Here is a 23302-nt window from a genome sequence, read left to right as displayed (position 1 = left end):
TTGAACCAATGTCATATGATTTAGGTTCAAGTTTAGGTTCGATAACCATTATTGTTGAAGATACCTAGAAAGGATACCATTCTAGATGTGGAGGAAATGGCAACTCATGAGACTATTATTGCAGAAGATACCTCAGAAGGATAATAGATCTATCGTATATGTGGAGGAAACGCTCATAAAATGATGGAAAAGAAATCAAGGTCCTAGGTAGTAAAAGGAATAAACAATAAACCCTATAATATAGGCTATCTCCTACTAAATACACTCATGAATACTTGCCAATGTATACCATTACTTTGAATGCTCTTGAATTTTGAGAGTCTTGGGTAAATTCTTGAGAGAGTCTTGGGTAAAGTGCTTTGGGCCTATTCATATAGGGTGGACCCTGAGTGATTTCTCAGAAAAGTAACATACTCTAAATAAGCACCAGAATTAATAAATTATGCTTGTTGACATGAGCACAAGCACAATCTAGAGTATGGCATGCTTCTAAGTAAGATGTGAAATATTTTTCTTATTGATATATGTCACTAGTGAGCAGTAACAAAGGACTAGTACTGGTAAAAGATGTATGAAATCATTGAAGTCACTATCCTACTTCTCAGTAATGTGTATGAGTATGTTTTAAATCAGAACATATATTTAAACTATTCATATGACAAAGTCATACCAACCCAGAAGTCAGATATAGCTTTGGGACAAAAGTTGGTAAGATTCATGTGTTTGCATCCTCTCTCTCTCTTTGTGATCCATTTTATTTTATGATTAGTTATATTGTGGTGGTGGTTGTGTGTGCGAGTTATAATTCCCATCCTAGTATGTTCTACTATGGAATACTAGGATATATGCAACCACCTTAAAATTATTCAACTCTAAGTCCATTCTATATGTAGTGCTATTTTTTCATTTATTTTTCGTTGTTGAGTATGGCACATTCGAAATCAAATATATTGATGTGTTTATTATCACTAAGAGGGTTTCCCTTAATCTTTCATATCAATATATGTATAAGATACCTAAGAAGCCCCCATGCTTATTAGACATATATGGTCATGATTTGATTGGTTTATTGTTGAAGTCACCTTAGATAGTCAATGTGGTTGTGTATGCCCTTCCCATGCTCATAGTTGTAATAGACAAAGGCACTGGAATAGTAACCAGTGTCCCTAGTGATTCAGCAAATGATTATATGGCCTTGTTGAATCTAAAGTTAAAACATGCCCTCGGGGCCCAGTTCCTTGTGAAGGATGAATGGGTTTTACCATTTAATGTAATCTATATAATTAGCACTCCAGATTTTGGGGACAAGTCATCTAAAAAGGTGTGTGTTGATTTGAAGATCAAGAGCCCAAATGACAAAGACAAACTTGCAAAGACAAAGATATTAACTTATCATGTAGATTCACAGACGGACCACTGATATTGGAGGAGTTCAAGGGCTCAAAATTTCAAGAAGCAAGACCTCTAATCAGGAAAAAAACTTTTGGAGATAGGGTGTAAGTTTTAACCCTGTATAGAAATTACCTATAAATGAATTCTAAAAACAGAAAATAAACAATGATGAGAATATAAAACAAATACACAAAGATTTTCCCCTTGATCCCAAAACCGGGACTACCAGATTGATTTTTCATTATGTTCCTTTTAATGTTACAATATATGTATATATATATATACACACACACACACATGTGGAAGGATTCATAAACCCCAATCCATTAACCCTAGATTAGAACATAATCGTAGTTCCCTTGACTGGATCTACAAAATACCATGGGCATAAAACTATCATGCCCAAAACCATGTGCAAAACCCATGCACAAAACCATAGGTAGTTCTGCCCACCTAATACAAGGTCCAAAAAAAATTCTTGAGGTGTTGGCCCAGACCCCGTGTAGAGGAGATATTTCCCCCCTGAAACCCCTCAATAGGGGTGGTTGTGCCCCCCCCCCTACTACGCCCAACACAATGAATAGGAGGGGATATCACCCCCCTATGACCCTCCTACGCGTGCAACTAGTCGTGGAAATAATATAACACAAAACCAACATTCTCTCCCTTTTTGTTTTCTTTTCCACACAAGCGATCATAGGATATCTTAGTCACTGGTCTAGCCTTGCAATGCCCATTGTTTCTCTACACCAAGAAAACTTCTCAGTGCTCATAGACTTCATCAATGCATCTACAATATTTTTCAAAGTGTCCACCTTTACTAGCAACACCTTTTTGTCCTCAATCATATCCCTCACAAAGTGATATTGAACATTAATGTGCTTTGTCTTTAAATGATAAGTAGGGAACTTTTCCAAGAAAATTATACTTTGGCTGTCACAGTCTATCCTTATAGCTCGTTGTACTAACCCCATACTTGAACACAGTCTCTACAACCAAACAACTTCCTTGCTTGCATGAGTAGTTGTCATCTATTCTGCCTCTATAGTTGAAAGTGCCACTACAGATTGTCTCTTGGTCATCTAATTGACTGCACCTCCAAATAGACTAAACACATACCCACTTGTAGATCTTTTCTAATCCATATCTTCAGCCCGGTCTACATCAACAAAGCCATGAATGTCCAAAACTCTATCCAATCCTGGTCTTCCTTAGTAGCACAAACCATAATCACTAGAGCCACGAAAATACCTGAAAACCCGCTTCACTATTGTGCAATTCTCCTTCCTTGATTTTAACATAAACCTGCTCAATACTTCCACTGCATGTGCAATGTCTAGCCCAATACAAACCATTGCATACATTAGGCTACCAACTACACTTGCATATGGAAAATGAGACATGTCTTCTTCCTCTTCTTATGTCTTGGGACATTGTTCAACAAATAACTTTACACCTACAGGAATAGGAACCTTCACTAATTTACTGTTCATCATATTAAACCTCTGCAATATTTTCTCGACATACTTCCTTTGGTTTAACCAGAGATTTCTATTTTCCCTATCTCATTTAGTTTCCATGCCCAAAATATAGTTTGTAGCACCAAGATCCTTCATGTTGAATTTGGAGGACAATTGGGTCTTCAAATCCTGGATAATTTATTTGTCATTTCCAATCAGCAACATATCATCCACATACAAGACTAGATAAATAACATGGTCACCAATTAATTTAAAATACACACAGTGATCCACTTTGCTTCTGGTGAAGCCAAGACCCCGTATATGTATCAAAATTACGATACCACATCCTTGGTGATTGTTTTAACCCATACAGAGACTTTTTTAACCTGCATACTAGTTCTTTCTTTCCCTTCACCACAAAGCCTTCAGGTTGCTTCATGTAGATCTCTTCTTCTAGATCCCCATGAAGAAATGATGTCTTCACATCCATCTATTCTACCTCAAAATAAAAAGAAGAAGCAATAGATAAAAGCAATCTAATAGAAGCTACCTTGGCAAAAGGAGAAAAAATATCACCAAAATCATTTCCCGACACCTGGGAATAACCTTTTGCTACCAACTAAGCTTTGTATTTATTCACCTTGCATTTTACATTCATCTTCTTCTTAAACACCCATTTTCTTCCAATGGGGACGGAAGCTAGTGTATCTAGAGCTTATTGACATGGACTAAGGCTGAGGTCGGGTTTCCTTCCAGCCGACAACTCCACCAGATCCCAAGCCTCATTTTTGTCCAAAGATGCCATTTCATCAACCATGGCCTCTTTCCAGAGTTTTCCATCCTCTGAATCTACTTCCTCCCTAAAAGTTTTGGGATCATCATCAGTAAGAGATAAAGAAAAACTTGAATAGAAAGTAGATGGACTATACCTTTCTGGCTACCTTCTTTCTCGAACTGATCTTCTCACAGTAGGAGTTTGTGGCTCTTCATCTTTTGATTCATGTTCTGCAGTAGAGTCTGATTCTTCCTCCTTTAGCTCAAACTCTATCTTCTCAGGTTCCTTTGGTAGGAATTCATGTTTAATAACATATTTCACCTCTCTAAACACCAAATCTTAGTTGTACACAACCTTCCTTGTTTCTAGGTTCCAAAGACTATAACCTTTTACACCATCCTTATACCCAATAAAGATGCACCTTTCAAATTTACTACCCAACTTGGTTATTTTCTCCTTTGGAACATGTACATATGCATCACAGAAAATTACCCTCAGATGTGAAAGAGAGGGTTTCTTACCGATCCATACCTCATGTGGAGTATTATCCTCCAACATCAATGAAGGTGATCTATTAACCAGGTAACATGCAGTCTCCACTGCCTCTACCCATAATTCTTGTCCTAACTCAACACCACTAAGCATGCTTCTTGCCTTTTCCATCAACGTCTTGTTCATTCTTTCTACAAATTCATTCTTCTGAGGTGTGTATAGAGTAGTCCTTTGTTGTGTTATACCACACTTCTTACAGAACTCTTCAAATTCCTTCTTGCAGAACTCTCCACAATTATATGTCCTCAGCACGTTTATCATTTTCTCTATCTGGTTTTCCAGCAGAGCCTTAAAATATTTAAACTTGTCAAAGAATTCATATTTCTTCCTGAGGAAATATATCCATGTATTCCTTGAGAATTCATCTATAAATTATACATAGTACATATACTTATCCAGTGATGGAACTGACACAGGTCCAAACACATCACTGTGCACAAGCTCTAATATCCCTTTCACACTCTTAGCATCAAAGGGGAAACTCACCCGATTTTTCTTCCCATATACACAATGTTCACAAAATAGAAATCCAGAGAGCAATTAGACATACCTTTTACCATACCATTACCATGAAGCATTCGAAGTCCCTTCTCTCCAATATGTCCAAGCCTTTGATTCCATATCATGATCTTTTCTCCATAGACCACTAGATTTTCTACTCCACTTTCAGGAACCACATAATTGTTACTCCCATAAATAATAGTACTACCTAGAAGCTTGTATATATTTCCAATCCGAACTCCCTACATCAATACCAATGCTCCCTTCACCATCTTGCAGGTATCTTTCTCGAACACTGTTTTTACACCTGCATCATCCATCTTGATTACAGAAATCAAATTTTTGGCCAATGTAGGAATATGCAAAACACCCGGAAGTGTTCTAATCCTTCCACCTTGCAACTTCAGCTTGACTTTTCCACGTCCGATGTTTCTAGCCTTCCTGTCATCCCCTAAGAATACATCATCACCATCATATTTCGCATACTCGTAGAACCACTCCCTATGGGGAGTGAAGTGAAAGGATGCACCTAAGTCCCCACATCCCCACCTTCATCTGAGGTGGTTTACGCCTCTACAAAAGGAGAATCATTAGATTCCTTTCCTTTCACAGGAGCTTTAGAACTACATTCCTTTTTGAAGTTCCCTTCCTTTTGGCATTTCTAGCACACCTTTACAAGTTTTCCTCAAGATTTAGATCTCCCTCTAGATTTAAATCTAGCACTTGAGGAATTAGTTTTGTTTATGTTATGGGACCGTCCTCGTATAGACAAGGCATATCCATTCTGACCCTCCATATTTTTTTTTCTCATCTCCTCCGACAACAAGGATGAGACTATATCATCAAAATTCATGGTAGTTGTATTGCTATCTATTGCAACAACTAGACTGTCCCACGAATCTGGTAGGGAATACAACAAACTGATGCACTTATCTTCATCTGAAATATTAATATCAACAGATAACTACTGGCTTACCACAGTATTAAAGGAATTCATATGCTTTTTCATTGATTCCGCATCCTTCATCCTCATGTTATACAACTTTTTCCATAGGAACAATTTGTACACCAAAGACTTAGATTGTTACAAAGTCCCTAACTTATCCCACAAATCCTTCGTCATAGCTTCCCCTGATACATTCAACAATATTGAATCTGATATACACAACCATATTGTGCTCTTTGCTTTCCGATCCAACTTCGCCTAGTCTTCATCTGACATTGTCGTTAGTTTAGTACCGGGATCTACCGCAATCCATTAATCTTTATCCTCTAACAGATCCTTCATCTTGAGTTTCCACAACTCAAAACTCTGACCATTAAAATTTGTGATCGCTATCTTTCCACTACTCGCCATCTTCTTTCACCGTAAGAATGAATCCCGCATATTTCTCACTAAACAGGGTCTACCACAAGCCCGAGAAAAAATCCTCAATAGTAAAGGTGTCCCCTTGAAGCTTAAACAACTTTGATACCAAATTTTGGTTTTAACCCTGTATAAAAATTACCTGTAGACGAATTCTAAAAATAAAAAATAAACAATGACGATAATATAAAACAAATACACATATATTTTCCCCTGGATCCCAAAATCGGGACTACAAGATTGATTTTTCATTATGTTCCTTTCAATGTTACAATACATATATAGATATATATATATAGATATATATATATATATATATATATATATATATATATATATATATATATATATATATATATATATAGATATATATATATATATAGATATATATATATATATATATATATATATATATATATATATATATATATATATAAATGTCGAAGCATTCATAAACCCCAATCCATTAACCTGGGATTAGAACATAATTGTAATTCCCTTGACCAGATCTACAAAATACCATGGGGAGAAAACCAGCATGCCCAAAACCATGTGCAAAACCCATGCCCAAAAGCATAGCTAGGTCTGCCCACCTAATATAGGGTCTGAAATCCCCCAACAGGGGGGGCAACACACCCCCTGTTGTTCCTGAAGCAATGAATAGAAGGGGATAACTCCCCCCTGTGAACCCCCCGCATGTGCGATTAGTCGTGTAGAGAATATAACACACACCCAACACAGTGGAGGTAGTTATGTATAGGAAGCCTGTGAAAAAAGGTAACATCTAGGTCAAGTGATGAATGTGTTTTGCCCTTACTGACCAATGGTGCATAACATATGGTGAACCTGAGTGGAAAGAAAAGGAATCAAATGTTTTGACCAAGATGGAGTTGTATTATGATGAGGTTGGGCATGCATTTGAGCATACATGTTGGAAATTGTAGTGAGAATGGGTTCCTTCTTTTGTGACTTAATTAAAGGAGCCTCAATGAGTTTCTCCTTGAGCATGCACAAGTTCCTATTAGTTAGGAGCTAATTCTGAAAAAGTAGGGCGAGTTCCTAAAATTTAGGAAGTTTTCATGAAGCAGTTAATTGATGTGTCAAAGTGGAAGGTCAAATTATCAGTCTTCTAGTGAAAGTTAATTAAGTAAAATAACTTGTGGTCGAGTCTCAAGACATAGGATGAGTTGCATGAGTAGTTAACTCATGCTAAATCAAACAATCACAAAAGAAAACTCCTTAATTAGAAACTCACCAAATTTCGTCATTTGAATTGCTTTAAAAGGAGGAGTGAAGGCACATTGTTACTCATTATTTTGGTGAGCACGAGTTGGTGGTACCAAGCAATAGGAAGCACAAGTTTGTGCATGGAGCTTGTGAGAGGAAGAGTGTGCAAGAGAAGCTTGTGTACAGGTTGGAATAGGGCAGCCAAGATTAGCAGTCTTATAAAGGTTTCAAGCTTATATCAAGCAGGAAAGACAAGTGTGTCTTTCAGATTGAAACAATTGTATTTTGTAGGAAATCAATTGCTTAGTTTTTTTCTATCAACAAAATTCTCATCAAGCATAGGGTTTTCCTAATTGGGTTCCCTAAACAATTCTGTGTTTTTTGAATTGTGTGATTTTTCTTTTATTTGTGTTCATATTCCTCTGCATCTGGTAGAGAAATTATGTGTTTATGTGAGAATAATTTTTATTTCAGACTGCTCATATTAGCAAATCAAAATTTCATAAATTTTATACATGGTATCAGAGCAGAGAACATAATAAAGACCAACACAAGTTGAGAGAAACACATCATAGGAGAAGAACTTCTGAAGTAGACTAATAATATTAAGTGTATGGATTGTTCATGGTAAATTTTCAAGCCCTAGATCAATCAAAGAGTTAACTGTGTGTGGGAAATTTTTGAGGTCCCGAGGAGAGTGACAATAGGGTTGATGTGTCATAGTGACAAGGCAGATTTGTGTGCCCTAGGAGTAGCATTCTAGAGTAGCCAAAATCTTGGCAAGTGTGCATTCCTTGAAGTCCTCATGTATAGTGGTCATTGAAGGACTAATGAGTTGTTAGGAGGAAGAGTTGTGGAACCCTATTTCAATGGGTTTCAGATTGCAAAACCGCTCATAATGTTGAATTTCCAAAATATTGGGTCTAGGATAGAATCTTAGAATCTTTTACACTACCAAACCAAGAATCTCAACAAGAACTACTTTGCACAGTGGAAAATATAAAGCAGTAAATCACATATGCACAAGTATACACAATTTTTAACAAAATATTGTACAATAATGTACAACCCAATCTTTGTTATATTAAACCAATATGAATAATACAACAGCCTATGGTATACAAGATACAATGAAAATCATGTTGCAGCGTCTATGTCGTATCTTTTCCTGTCGGTACTTCGCTCCAGGTTTTCTCTCTATCTTCCCCTTAGTCCTTTAGAGGACAACACATAGAGTCTCCAGGAGGGCTACCACCTAATATTGTTGGAAGTCACTTCATGATCTGAAAATGGGGCACCAAAGGCTTCTTGTCATGCTTACAAGAACCTCTCCCACTTCCAAAGCTTATATATTTCCAAGACCTTATGATTAACCAATTGTGGAATTAAAAATGCTTGAAATAGGTGTATGCTTTTAGTTTTCCTTTAACTATTAAGTGCTTTAAGTTCTGTTGCTTATGCTGATATTTAAATACATGTGACAGTAAGTAAAGCAGCAAATAAACAAACACACATAACAGCAATATAACATGGAGTTCACCCAAACCTCTTGGGCTACGTCTCCTTGAGCTCTAGTCAACTCAACTAGGCTCTCTGGGATTATGGCATCAATTCTTTTACAAGCTCCACACTCAACTCCATTGGTTTACATAGAAACAATGGGCTTAGAACACCATATTATCCCACTAGCTATCCTCACTCTACAGATAGATCTAGGCTTCTCTGGACTTGACTCCTTTAGTCAGTGCTCTAAGCTTCTTGAGCTTCTGGCTTCTCTAACTCCCTCAAAATCCTCTTAACTGTCTTTGGAACTCCTTCTTCTGTCTTCAGCACACTCTGGACACCAGCAACAGCTTGATCATTTGATCTCTTTGTTGTTCTGCAGCTTCATTATAGCTCCATGGCTCTTAGAAGTCTACTATGAGCTCTCTGGCTCTGGCTCTAGCTCTCACGAGCTTCTGGGTTCGCCCGACCTCCAAGCGACCCTCTGTCAGTTCTGCTCTTTGTGTTATCTCTCGGCCTCTGCGCGCATTCTCAGCAAGCTTCTGCAATTGTGCGCTTTGTGCATTTGTAACACGTCAATTACAGTCCTTCATCATGGAAAACCCAACTGTTCACCATAAGAATCCATTTACAATGGAAAGGAATCATCGGCATGGGGAAACCCGATCCTTTTTCCTTCCTCTGGCTATGACAACCAAATAATAGAAATACATAGGAAATGCATGAAAAACCCATCATGGGCGTTTAACCGGACTTCAAAATGCATGCAATCGCACCTATATCCCTCTCGGGTCCGTCCTGTCATCGCAAATCGCGATCACACAAGTGGGAGGTCAAAAAAACCCAAATACAAAGGAAGACATAGAAAATCCGAAAACCTGGACTTCACATATTATAGAATCGCATCTATAAACCCATCGGGTCTACCATTCTATCGCAAATCGTAATCGCATGGCGTATTGGCCAAAACCCAAATACACGGGAAATACAAAGAAAATCTGAATAAACCGGATTTCAAATATTATGAAATCGCATCCACAATCTCTATCGGGTCCACCTTCTATTGGCATATCACTATCACAAATCGCATGGTGCATTGGCCTTTGTGTCGGGGATCACCGATCATCGATCGCCGATCAAATCTGGACCGTTGATCTGACTCCTCGATCGGACGGTCAATATCACATCTCGCTATTGGCTTATCACATTGGTAATGGCCCAGGGGTTCTTTCCTTTGGTCATGCCGATCGCCGATCCGCCGATCAGATCCTAACCGTTGATCCACGACCGCTAATCCGATGGCTGACAGTCCATTTTAGGCGCATAACTTACATGGGGATTAACCGCCCGAAAAAGCGGTTTCCTCTCTCCTATGTCATGCCACGCATCAGTCAATGTATGGAATCAGGCGGAGCCCGTCCAATACCGCTTACTGCTTGAAGCCCGCCCGAAATACCATTTACGGCCTTCCTTTTGGAATTCAAAAGGTTTAGTCGATGTTCTATAAGTTCTTCAAGTGCGTCTAGCTGCTACTGCCTACATGTTTTATCCGAATTTTAATGCAAAATGTGCTTTATAAAGGTTTAGCACTTAACAAGGGTCATAAGGATAACATTAACCCTTTAAGCCACATTTAATAAGAAATGCCTCATTTTCTAAGGTTAAGGGGCAAACTTCTTTTTGCGATAACTTCTTCATCCGAAGTTTGTTTTGGCCCGTTCAAATTGCGTTGGATTCAGAATGAAACAATATACACAATAAGACTACTTCCAAGAGCATTCCTTGACTTTCGTCTTCCTCTGTGAGGAACACTTTAGACTTAGAAGTCTATTCTAGATCCATTTTGGATCACTTCTGCTACAATGAACATGGTTTGATCCAATCTGCTCTCTAGGTTGGCCAATACCTAAGCTCCAATCTTCCAATCTAGCAGTCACTTTTGTCCATCAAAGCATTAGGGGATTTTTGAGGTCTAAAATGGGCCTCCTAAGGAAATTATAAAATAATAGTGGACATAATAAAATAATATTAGATTACATCATCAAATTTTAGATGGAAAAAAGAAAAAACTATTTTTTCAACTCGTATTTTCAACTTATCTCTGTATGGGTTTACTCAAATTTCAAGTGGAAACACTCGTTGGATGCATAATTTGATTCCTAATCCAAGGAGTACCCATGTTGAATTCTTTCGATGGACCCTGCTACACGAAAAATGAGAAATACATGAAAAATGTGATTGCAATCACGTTTTTTCATTTATTTATCATTTTTCATGTGGTAGGGTCTATCGAAAGTATGCAACATGGGTACTCCTTGGATGAGGAATTAAATTTTGCATCCAATGAGTACTCCTGCTTGAAATTTGAGTAAAAACTTAGGAAGATAAGTTGAAAATATGACTTGAAAAAGTAGTTTTATCATTTTGTTATTTTTTAATCTTTGTACTTTTTTACTCCAAAAATGGTGAATCATCCCCCATGGTTGACATCATCATCTTGAATCCTATTGGTTCTTATAAATTTTATTTTGGTTGTACATTTTTCTTAGGAGGCCCATTTTAGACCTCAAAAATCCCTTAATGTGTTGCACATTAGGCTCTAAAATTCACCCTCACATCTGTTGTCACACCTCCTTTAGAAATGCTAGTCACGGGCTACTTTGGGTAGCCAACATGTTGCCCTCCACAAGTCCAATGGCTCCCAAATATTCACTATAAGTTCTACTCCTAGTTGAGGTCTCCAACTGCCCAATTTCACCTCAACACATGGCACTTATAGGTTTCTCATAAAACTGATCCAAAGTTGGTCGATACCGTGACCCAACATAAGGCAAACTCCAACTTCAAGTCTATTATACTACTGTTGTCATTCACCGTTCTTGGTTAGGGTGCATGGCACATTGCAACAGCCCTAAAACATCCACTCACAGTCCCTCAAACAATTTCGTCTTCACCATGGAAGAATGCCCTCCTTATGTGTTGTTGTTCTGGGCATAAACCAGCCTCAAAATAGCCCTACGTAGGCACTTTTTTTTGGTGGTATGGCTTGTGGCCTACCACAACTACCTTCATGTACCCATGACCTATACAAACAGAGGTACGTTACCTTAATTTTTCCACAATAGACCTGTTTCTTCTCTCTCCTAACTCGTCCTTCCTGTAGGATGATATAACCCTCCACATAGCCATAAAAAGGATCCCAAATAAACCTTATCCTCCTCATTGGTCTGCCTCTTCTCCTGTGGCCAAACTGAGGTTACTTTCTCCTTCAACGAGTTTCTTTCTCCTCTTCTATGTTGCCCTTGTGTTGCACAAGATGGATGCCTCAAATGACCCTAATTCACCTTGTATTTATACCAAATACAAGGGTTTCCTCCAAAGTTCAGTTATGGCTTGTATAACTATCACATGGCTTATTAACATCAAGCCGAACTAGACTCCTCATGTGCAAACCCAACCATATACTTCAAAAAATCATATATCATTTCCTACAACTCGAAATCAGATGACTTTTGTTGCATCGGATTCGTCTTGACAAGAGATATCATCCTCATCCATCACATGTCGAAATGGGTCCATTTTTTTGGCCCAAATAACGATGGGTACAAAACCCTAACCTTGGGTTCCAAGCCCACAAGTGAATCTTGTAGCACTTTTCCCTCCAAACCCTGAACCCTAGGGCTTGGAGTACCTCGCAAGCTACTCAAAAATCAACAGATAAGATGGCAGATCCTGAAGACCCAATGAGAAGACTTCTTAGTGGAGCTAGAGGCCTTCTAGTGGGTAGATCAGTGAGCTAAAGTTCAGTGACACAAAAGGAGTTGTGATCATTGATAGTGGAAAATTGTGGACTCACAAAGCACGGTGGGAAAGAATATTTCTTCAAAGCAGGTTCTGTAGAAGAAAGTAGGGAATCCTTCTAGTTTAGAGTGAGCAGCTATAGTAGTGGAGAACTTGGTAGAGTTGGAGACAAATCCAGGTGGAGAAGGTTCTTCCAGGAACACCTTCCTCTCTAAGGAGTGTTGAAAATTGTAGTGAGAATGGGCTCCTTGTTTTATGCCTTGATTGAAGGAGCCTCAATGAGTTTATCCTTGAGCATGCATGAGTTCATATGAGTTAGGATCTAGTTCCTAAAAAGTAGGATGAGTTCCTAAAATTTATAGTGAATTCCCAAAATTTAGGAAGTGCTCATGAAGAAGTTAATTGATGTGTCAAAGTGGAAGGTCGAGTTATCAGTCTTCTAGTGTGGTTTAATTGAGGAAAATAACAAGTGGTTGAGTCTCAAGAGATAGGACGAGTTGCATGAGTAGTTAACTCATGCTAACTCAAACAAACACAAAAGAAAACTCCTTAATTAGAAACTCACCAAATTTGGCCATTTGAATTGCTTTAAAAGGAGGAGCGAAGGCACATTGTTACACATTCTTTTGGTAAGCACAAGTTAGTGATACCAAGTAAAAGGAAGCACGATTTTTTGCATGGAACTTGTGAGAGGAAGAGTGTGCAAGAGAAGCTTGTGCATAGTTTGGTAGAGGGAAGTAGAGATCAGAAGCCTTGCAAATGTTTCAAGCATAGATCAAGCAGGAAAGACGTGTGTCTTTCAAATTGAAACATTTGTATTTTGTAATAGATCAATTGCTCAGATTTTGCTATAAATAAAATTCTCATCAAGCATAGGGTTTTCCCAATTGGATTCCCTAGACGATTATGTGTTTTTGAATTGTGTGATTGTGCCTTTATTTTTGTTCCTATTTCACAGCATCTACTAGAGAAATTTTGTGTTTATGTGAGAAGAAATTTTATTTCAGATTGCTCATATTAGTAGATCATAATTTCATGGATTTTCTATAATACATTAAGTTGTCTTAATCAATGGGCTTGTTCTATATCATTTGGCCTTGGAACAAGAATTTAATGGGATGGAAAATTTCTCATTGAGTCATTATCAAATTCCACAATAGATATGGCCTATTACAGCTTCCCACGTTTTTCAAAATGGGGACATTATTCTAGGAAAGTTTCTCTAATCAAGCCATAGAAAATGACAACTTAGGTTTGGGATTATATATTCCTTGAGGGACCCATAATCATAAATTCCCTCATATCTCTTGAAACACATGAAGAAAGAGTTTGAATACTGGTATCCTTTTAATTTGCGAGTATCTAGCAAGGATTTAATTTAGAACCATATAATATTTTGTATTTACAATCACACTGCCATATTCCCTAAGGATAAATAGCCTAGTTCATTTAGATGCAATGGGCACTTTATGCTGAATTCGAAAGAAAAAAATGTCAAAGTCTATAGGAAATTTCAAAACATCACATGAGGCAATAGAAGACTTCTCTTCAGATGCCACTCAATTTTCTTTGGTTGATGCAGGAGATGGCATGGATGATGCCAATTTTGTTTATGAGACTGCCAATGTTGTGATTCTTTGTTTGACAAATGAGATTGCATGGATGGAGGATATTTTGGTTGCAGACTCATCCTTAAGGAAAGGCCCTCCTTCAACTTTTGCAGATCAGGTATTTTCTAATGAAATAAAAATTATAGTCAAGTTGACTAAACACAACTACAATTCAATGATGTTTAGGTAGGCCTTGAAGATAGGTTTCTATGATCTTCAGGCAGCTCGAGACGAGTATAGATTGTCTTGTGCTTTAAGGGGCATAAATATAGACTTACTATGGAGATTCATGGATGTCCAAACAAGGTTAATCACTCCCATATGCCCTGATTATGCAAAACATGTTTGGAAAGAGGTTTTGAAGAAGGATGAATTTGTATTCAAATCAGGGTGGCCAATTGTAGATCTCCCTTATCTTAACCTTCGGTGAGCCAATAAATATCTATAAGATACAATTGTTTCCATGTGGAAGCTTCTTTAGAAGCAAAAAAAATCTCCAAAGAAGCCTAAGAAAGGTCAAGCAAACGTTGCAACAATAGTTGAAGAGAAAATTCCAACTATAGGATTACTAGAATATGTTGCAGAAAAGTATGAACTTTGGAAAGAAGAATGCATGAATATTCTCTAAGCAAAGTCTGATAAGGGTTGTTGCTCTTACCAAGGCATATCAACTACTTTGAAGGACAATCCTATTAAACAACTTGTTGATTGTAAAATAATTCTTAAACAATGCATGTCATTTTTTAGGTTCAAAAGGAAGAAACACTTGTTGTTGGGCCTAAACGCCTAGTTGTCAAGCTATATTTTGATGAGATGCAAGTGTTGTAAAAAAATGTTGACTTAATCAAAAGGAAAATAGGACTTAAAAAGTTGGAGATAATCAAAGAATAAAATAAATTAAGAAACATTTTTATGACTAAATAATAATTAAAAATACTTTAGTGCATGAGTACCTGAATGAGCTCCTATTTTTTTCGAGAATAATTTCTTGGAGTAGTTTACTATTGGAGCAAACCTCCCTTGATCCTATGAAGCATCAACAAAGTCAACATTGACTTTTTTATTGCTCTGTTGGATCAAGGGAGGTTTGTTCCAATATTATATGAATCCTAATTTATTCTTTACTGAATAGGGCCAACCATGTCAAGGTGGAATCTCTTATGGGGTGGGGGGGAGGGAGGATTTTGGGAAATAATGTGATTTCTAGTTAATAAATATGTGTTCTAAATCTATAACTTGATTCAACAAACTAGAAAACCTTAGGTCATTCATAACTACTAGGTTATACAACTCAAACTTACGATTCTAAAAGATCGTAAAAGAGAAAAATCATTTATTAGTTAGACTACACTATTATAGAATTAGTTAAAATTGTGGGGGGGATTTTGGGTCACTTTTGGGAAAGAATTTGATTTCTTGTTACTAAAAATGTGTTTTGAATCTATAACTGGATTCAACAACCTAGAAAACCTTGGGGCATTTAGATTTAGTAGGTTATACAACTCAAACTTACAATTCTAAAATATCTTTACCAAATTTTGGGCAAAAAATTACCATAAAAGAGAAAAAAACATCTATTAGTTAGACTACACTATTATAGAATTAGTTATTATTATATATCATTTTTTTTATATAATTAATCATATAAAATATTTGTGACTCCATTAGGTTATATCCATATAATAATAATAATAATTTTTTAAGGTCTTGTCCAAACAAACACCAAATTAGTGTATGAGACTCCTTTGTTTGTGGGACAAGGGACCCACTCCGAGTAGGAATTTGATTGTGAATTCTACATGCGTGTACATACTCTACCCCCTATGGATTTGAACATGTGACCTTTTACGAGGAATATGTTATATAATTATTTGTAATATATTAATTTTGTTAATTGAGAATGTGAAATGTTTGTAATATCATTATGACCTGAATTAATTTGACATTTATTTTCAAAAGTACTCTATATTTAGTATTTAAAAAATCTTTATCAAATGATATTTACCAAAATCTTGTTCAAAGCAAGATTTATATGTAATTTGTTATTGTAAAATAAGAATATGTATACATGATAATCTTTTATTTATACATTTCCAAATTAACATTATAATTAATTTAATATTTTAAAATTCTATTAGTTCTGAAATTCCAACTAATAGATCATATTTTTTTATATAAGATTCATTAGATATCCAAATTTACTCTAACAATAATGTAACTCTAAGAAAAATACATATGAAATTTTGCAAAAATAAAATGATAAATAAACTTTTAATATATTTTAAGTTATGTTGTGTTTTTAAAGTTTATTTTTATAGCTAAGTTAAAAACTATAATTAACTATTAACTATTAACTATAATTTTAATATAGTTTATTTTTATATTTAAGTTAAAAATAAACTAACTATTAACTATAATTAATATGAATGATTTATTTTTAAAAATTAGTTATGTGGTATATTCAAACATACAGAGAACATTGAGACAAGAGCATGGTAGATGTACAAACAAATGATACAAAGCCCGACTCTAGATGATCCAGTTGGCAGGCATGACGCATGTTGATAGCAAGTGCGACAACCACCTCAAGTGGCATGGGTGGATTAGAAACATCAAGAAGGCGGAAAAATTTTATATAAACCGACAGTTCATCATTTTAACCTGTATTTGGACGTTGGATATGGGAGTGGGGATCAAAGGGATTAAGGTAGTAGAGTATGCATAGGTTGTCTCCCTGTGCAAGCACGTTGGTGTTGGCCCGAATAGAGTAAGAGGCATTGATGGAGTGTGGTTTGTTGTTTCAAAGGGTCTGGTCTTGGTGAGGGTGAGAACGGTTTGGGATCTAGAGGATAGGAGCGATGAATGTGTTACAATGAATGTTGTCATTGAATTCTGCATACAAGTGAATTTGCTCGGCCTAGAAGTTTATTGGGGTTCTAGTGCTCAAATTTTGGTTGGCTATTTCCGTTGCCTTTCCTTTTTTCATTAGTGGTCCATAGTCACCTTGTAGAGTCGAAATCCATCAGTCTATCGCTAAAGTGGAGATGAGGTCGCTCCGACTCACCTAGCAGGTGATTGGAGAAACCCGGGTCGGAGAGCTAGGAGGGTTGTGGGCTTAGTGTTACCATTTTAATGTGCTCTTGGGCTGAATTAGAAAGAGGAGACTCAAATTTGTGGCCAAGAACTGCCTATATCCTGTAAGGTTGTAAAGTTGGTGTGGCCCCTCCTTTGGGCAGGTCCCGAGGGTTGAGTGGGTCAACGACACAACACTTAAAATGACTTGTCATCATGTCGAGGAAGAGGGGGAGGGCTCAGTGTGGAGTTGGCCACTACAGGCAGCTTTGGGACTAGGTGGCGTGAGCAGACTGAGAAGAGGAGGGTGGAATTATGGAGGAATAGGTTTCCCAAGGATGAACTGTGTCACCAGGGAGCATGGTGCAGTCACCAATGTTGCAAATAATTGTTGAATAATTGTGTGGTATCCATGCAAGCATAGGAATCTCTGAGAGAAAAGATACAATGACAAGAAGGAGGTAATTTCTTATATAAATTATTTTCAGCTCTCTCAAGGTGAAATCTTGGACTGCCTAACTTCAGTTTGTCATAGCCAACGCAGGTCTGACAAAAGGCTAGATGAAATTAAAGCAAGGCTGACACATATTCATTTCATGTTCATGAAAGGGGCACAGTCAGCCCGTGGCCCCTGGAAATGGCCATATGTTGATTCCTCAAAACCGGTATGGTTGTTGTTGGTAGTTTTTATGTTTTGGCTATATTTTGGGCAATAGGACTGGTATGTCTTTAGGCTTCATGTAAAAATAGTATCTATGTTTCCAAATTTTTCACTGCTCTCTTGGTCAAAAAATTAGGTCGAAGTGACGACGGGATAGCAATGAAATTTTGGCATAGATGTAATTGATTTTTGATGAATTAATACAAGCACTTAGATTGAAAAAAAAACATACATAGAACTTATATTTGACTCTCATAATATGTAGTTGATATGAATGCATCATCTATTGAATTATTATAGCGTTATTGCCAATATATCACCTATATAATAAAAAATTATGTGACTGGTGTTGAAATCTCCAACCTATCAATTTCACGTTTCAATAGGGTGTTGTCTATCGAGGCTAAAAATTTTGCCCGGACGGTGAAATTTTTGCCAAAATCCAACCATAATTTTTTCAAAAAAATCAATTTTGGTAGTGTTTGAATCACATTTTTGATACTAGAAATGGATTCAGTACCATCAAGAACCCCTGGGGCACCCAAAATCCTGAAGCTTGATTTCCAAAAATTCTTGCCGGATTTTTTCAATATTTTGTTGGAATTTCCATGTATTTCTAGGCAAAATTGTGGCCTCATTAGACTATGGCTTTCAATAGTATTAAAATCTCCAATCTGTTGATTTCACATTTCATTTTGAAGGGACCTTTCATAATGGTTGATACCCATTTGGTGGTTGCATTTACGCTCCTAAGATACAGGTGCAGTATTATGAAGCTATTGTAATATTTAGTTATTTGAAATATTTAATTACAATAAATATGTTTAAGGATCAAAGCTCAAAATCTTGTTGATGTTCCCACCACCCATGTTGTTTGTTGATTGAACCAACTTCACTAAAGTGGAAGGCTCGTCTACTAATTGATCTTGTTAATTGAACTGGCTTTAGAGAATTCGAGGGCTCATTTGATAATGATATTATTCATTGAATGGTAATTCATATTTTCTGAAGTGGAAGGCTCATCTTCTTTGTTTCCTTGCCTACAATTTGAAGAGTGGATTCACTATCACTAACAGTAAGTATCACCTCAATGTTCACAAAACCCTGCCTCCATTCTTTCTTGATCTGCACTTTTTGTTTGCAAATGTTGTAATTAAATCAAAAAATAATATTACAAGCCAATCTTTCCAACACTCCTTCCCATCATGAGGTTTGGGGAACCTAATGAGAAAAAATGGTTTCCAATCGCTAGGAAGATGGTGCCATGGTGGGTAGGAAAAAATTGTGTTTCACCCTACAACTACCCAAGTTGATTATGTCTATCTATACTATTTATAAATTGAAGTGTGATTACAACGGATGTCATGTTGGGAAGTGTCATCTGTCAAAGGTTTTGCAGCCATAGACTGGGAAAAGAACTCAGAGAAAAGAAAAAAAACTACCACGAATAAGAAGACACAAAAAAATGGAAGACGTAGCCCAGAGGGCATAGAACAAAGAACAAGGGAGGATAGACCTAGGGTGAGGAAAAGAGAACAAAGAGAACTGTTATGGATGAGAAAGTGCAGAGGATTTTAATGTGGAGACGTGCACACAAGGAGGCACTTCTATTTGTTATGGGGTTCCAAGGGAATTGTCTTACTTTCTGCTTGAAAAATAAGGGACCGTAGGAGTTTCTTCAGATCAGGGTAAACCTTGGAACACTCAGGGGGTTGGAGGTTGGAGATGGGTTTTATCTAGAACCCCTTAATAGCCTGGGTGGAGGTTTAGATATTGGATTCCTGGAAAGAATTTTTGGGTCTCCTTTGCTTATTGATCGGTTCACAGTGGGTTTTGCATTCCCTTAGTGGGTGGAACAACTATGTTTTAGGGTGGAGGTGAAGCCTTTGGATTCCCTGAGTTTTCTAGTTATTGAACAATTGAAGGGTGGAGGAAATAGACCTATGGATTCCCTTTGAAATTGTGGACTGCTATGTGGTTAGTCGATGGAGGCGGGAGATCCTTTGGAGTCCTTGTTTCAACCGGTATTTGGTACACAATCCCTCAAGCAATCCATCTGAGTCTCTAGAATCTGACTCGGTGGTGATAGCTCCAAGTGAGGATTGGTTGCAACTATCTACAATTGGGTGGAGCTTCATAGTCCCTAACTCGGTTGCCTAAAAGCTCACAAGATAAGTACTCGTGTGTATCATTTACATGATAGTGATTGTATGTTTCATTTCTGGTTGAAATGGTATTGTTATGCATAAGGAAAATACATGATTGTATGTTGCATTTATGGTTTAAATGGTATCGCTATGCATAAGTAAAATACATGAATATAATCTTATTGTTACATAGTAACTAATGGATCGTGAAAAATATAAAGGCATTGGAATGATCCATACGAGGCTTGATTTGATTATAGAAATATTTAGAAGAGGAATTCTTCTTATTACAATATGATGTTACCTTTATGGTAGTCTACATTGGCATGGTTAATGTTATAAAGTGATAATGTTGAGGATTTTCACCTCCCTTATTCATACTAACTTGTGATTTACATGAGGGGCATCTATAGCCTACTGCAATGTGTGCCCTGATGATGGGCATACACATTCATCAGAACTATGACTTGATTCATGGATCTATGAGCTCTTATAAACAGGGAACGACCTTATAGGATGAGTTGACCTGATTTTTTCATCCTTTCATTCTCAGCAAAATGCATCCTCGTTCTATTTTATTTAATGTTGAATATCCTCATATTGGACAACATAGTTTGTGCCATATCGTAGTGATGATATAGTGTGGAAACTTCTTGCTTGAGTGGCTGGTGATAGCCATGGTGTTCCAAGGAATGTTACTTTGCGTAGAGAAATAAACCTTTGGCCCCTGCTAATATCCAAATGTCATAGATATTCTTGACGAGCACCACAACATCGCTAGCCAGGTCGTTGCAAGCACTAGGGTGCACCTTGGTGTGTAGATCTTTGAGGAGAACTAATCTCCTAGTAACCTTATTAGTACCTTATGAAACCCATGGATCCCAAAAGAAGAAACATGTGGTAAGCTCAAGAGGGATAGCACTGGTGGGTGCCTTAGCAATCTCTAATGGCCATGGTGGAACACTAGTGAAAGTCTAGAACCCTTGCAACCAGGCAAAGAAGAGACTCCTTGGTGAATGGTGCATAGTGATGGAAGGGAGGAAACTCTTATGCAAAATCACCATATTCAATACTGGGCATGTTTCTCAAGCTATGGAAAAAGGCTTCTTAGTTTGGGCCATGGAAAAGTTCTTTTGGGAACAATGTAGTTACGACCTCAGGCTTAGACTTATCCTTATAGAGAAGGTTGCAAACTTATTACGCGGGTACCAAGACCAGACCCTTTAACATTTTTTAGGGAATGGACATGACTACCAAAGCTAAAGATGAATATGTGGAGGCAAGGGGGACGAATACACGTCACAAGTAGGGCATTGTCTACCAAGGTGGAAAATTTTCCCAGACAACAAAAACTCGTCGGAATCCGATCATTTTTTTTCTCAAAAAATATGACAATAGGAGGGTTTTCCAGGAAATTTGAAGCCTATTTAGACTATGTGCACAAGAGGTGGGTACGAACCACAGTTGCGCCACCTTTTAATAAATTGGTTAATCGAAATAAACAATAATAGGAAGGGGTGTTACCCCCTATATGTTCGTACCCAGTTATATATATATATATATATATATAGATATATATAAAGTATGATGTAAATAAATCAGGGTTGAATAGATAGTAGTAATAGTTGGGTATTTGATTGCAATTGTTAAGAAGAAAAGGAAAAAATCAATTTGGTGTGCTAACAGAAAAGAAGTTGAGCTGGAGGAAGATGAACATGGGAGTATTATAGCAGATGGACAACATGCATGTGTTAAGGGTGAACCTACCAGAACATTATCCTATAGGAAAATTTGAAAAGGGTTGTGGGAATTATATACTTGGGATTCAAATACACCAGACATGGAAGACTCCAACATGTGAAGGTTTAGGAATTTTGAGTGAGGCCAGAATCACATCATGAGGACCATGTGTAAAAGACCATCCCCAGTATGGTAGTGATAGTTGAAATGAAAGAAAGAAGCTAAATAATTTATCGAATTTAAATTTAGTTGCAGGAGGGAGCACGCGAGTTGTCACATTGAACCATTAAAAATCGGGACAAGGAGCTAAACCTAGTTAATACTGAGGTAAAGGGAATAAAACAAGCTAGAACTAATTGGGATGAAAGGAAGACATGGAAGAACCATCATATCAAACTGATTTGAAGGAATATTGTTATTAAAATTGTGCACAAATGCTTTGGATCAAAAAATCATGATGTGGGGATCAATTTCATGTTCGACTATGAGAAGGAAGCAGGAAGCATGGAATGCTATAAAATACCACCCAAGGGACTTATGGAGAACAAAGAAATGGTTGAGAGGAAGTCTGAGGATAAAAAAAGAATAGAGGGAATAAGAATTATTTGGGAGTGAAGGAAGGACTGCGCAAGAGTGGTGCTAAAATGAAAAAGTACAAGGGAGCTCACAAAGGGAGCTAAAGGGAGAATGAGAAGGATTAAGGAAATGGAAAGTGGAATTTCCCATGGAATTAACAATAATAATAGGATGTGATTGTGGAAAAGGAGACTATGTCACAAAAGCTTGGATGACGGAAATAGGAATGGGAGGTATGGCTCAAGGAGGGTAGTTAAGTTATATAGGGAGGTCCAGATAGAGGAGGGTCCCCACCACTCACAGAGATGGTTTTCATGTAAATATATCATCACACTAGTTAATTTACCCCAAAACCCTTTAAAGGATGGCTTTGCAAGTCCATATGGAGGAAGGGTGTCGGGATAGCCTCCACCAGGAGGGTTGTAGTGGTAGGATGGGGTTTTGTCTTGGTGCATCATGGCATTGCATGGGGTTACACAAGACAAAACTCCCACTTGGGAAAGTGGTCAAGATAGAGACTTGATTGATGAATGAAACAACCAAGTTAAGGTATTCCCTTCCCTTGTCAACAAAGAGTGTGGGTACGGCTACAAGAAGGTGATAAATACGAGGGACAAACATAGAGCTTGGCCCTCGAGCAACAGTTGTGGCAAGGATTCTTTTTCTAAGAGCCTCGTTTTCAAAAGGGAATAAGTGGCACTCCCCTCCTAGCCCATTAGAGGAGCTCAGGATGATTGGCTTCCCTGCTCACGCCTGTAGCAATTGTATCAAAAGCATAACTGTATAGTTGTGTCTATTTGTATGTGTGGATTTCATGTTATCAATTCTAATCTTGTTTGTACATGACACATATTTTAATGGTGGGTGAGCCTATTGGTCTGATGAATGTACTCAGTGCATAGCGCCTTTTTCATTG

General features: G+C 37.3%; 1 pseudogene; it reads left to right on the top strand.

Annotated features, from left to right (window-relative positions):
• Positions 1-567: 567 nt before the first annotated feature.
• LOC149237699 (leucine--tRNA ligase, cytoplasmic-like) lies at positions 568-15081 on the top strand (annotated as a pseudogene).
• The last annotated feature ends 8221 nt before the right edge of the window (positions 15082-23302 follow it).

The sequence above is a fragment of the Pinus tabuliformis genome, chromosome 8 (genome assembly GCF_031772625.1).
Source record: "Pinus tabuliformis cultivar Carrire ecotype Pingquan chromosome 8, CPIR1, whole genome shotgun sequence".
NCBI lineage: Eukaryota > Viridiplantae > Streptophyta > Pinopsida > Pinales > Pinaceae > Pinus > Pinus tabuliformis.
Note: the sequence above shows the minus strand (reverse complement) of the source record. Positions and strands in the feature narration are given on the sequence as shown.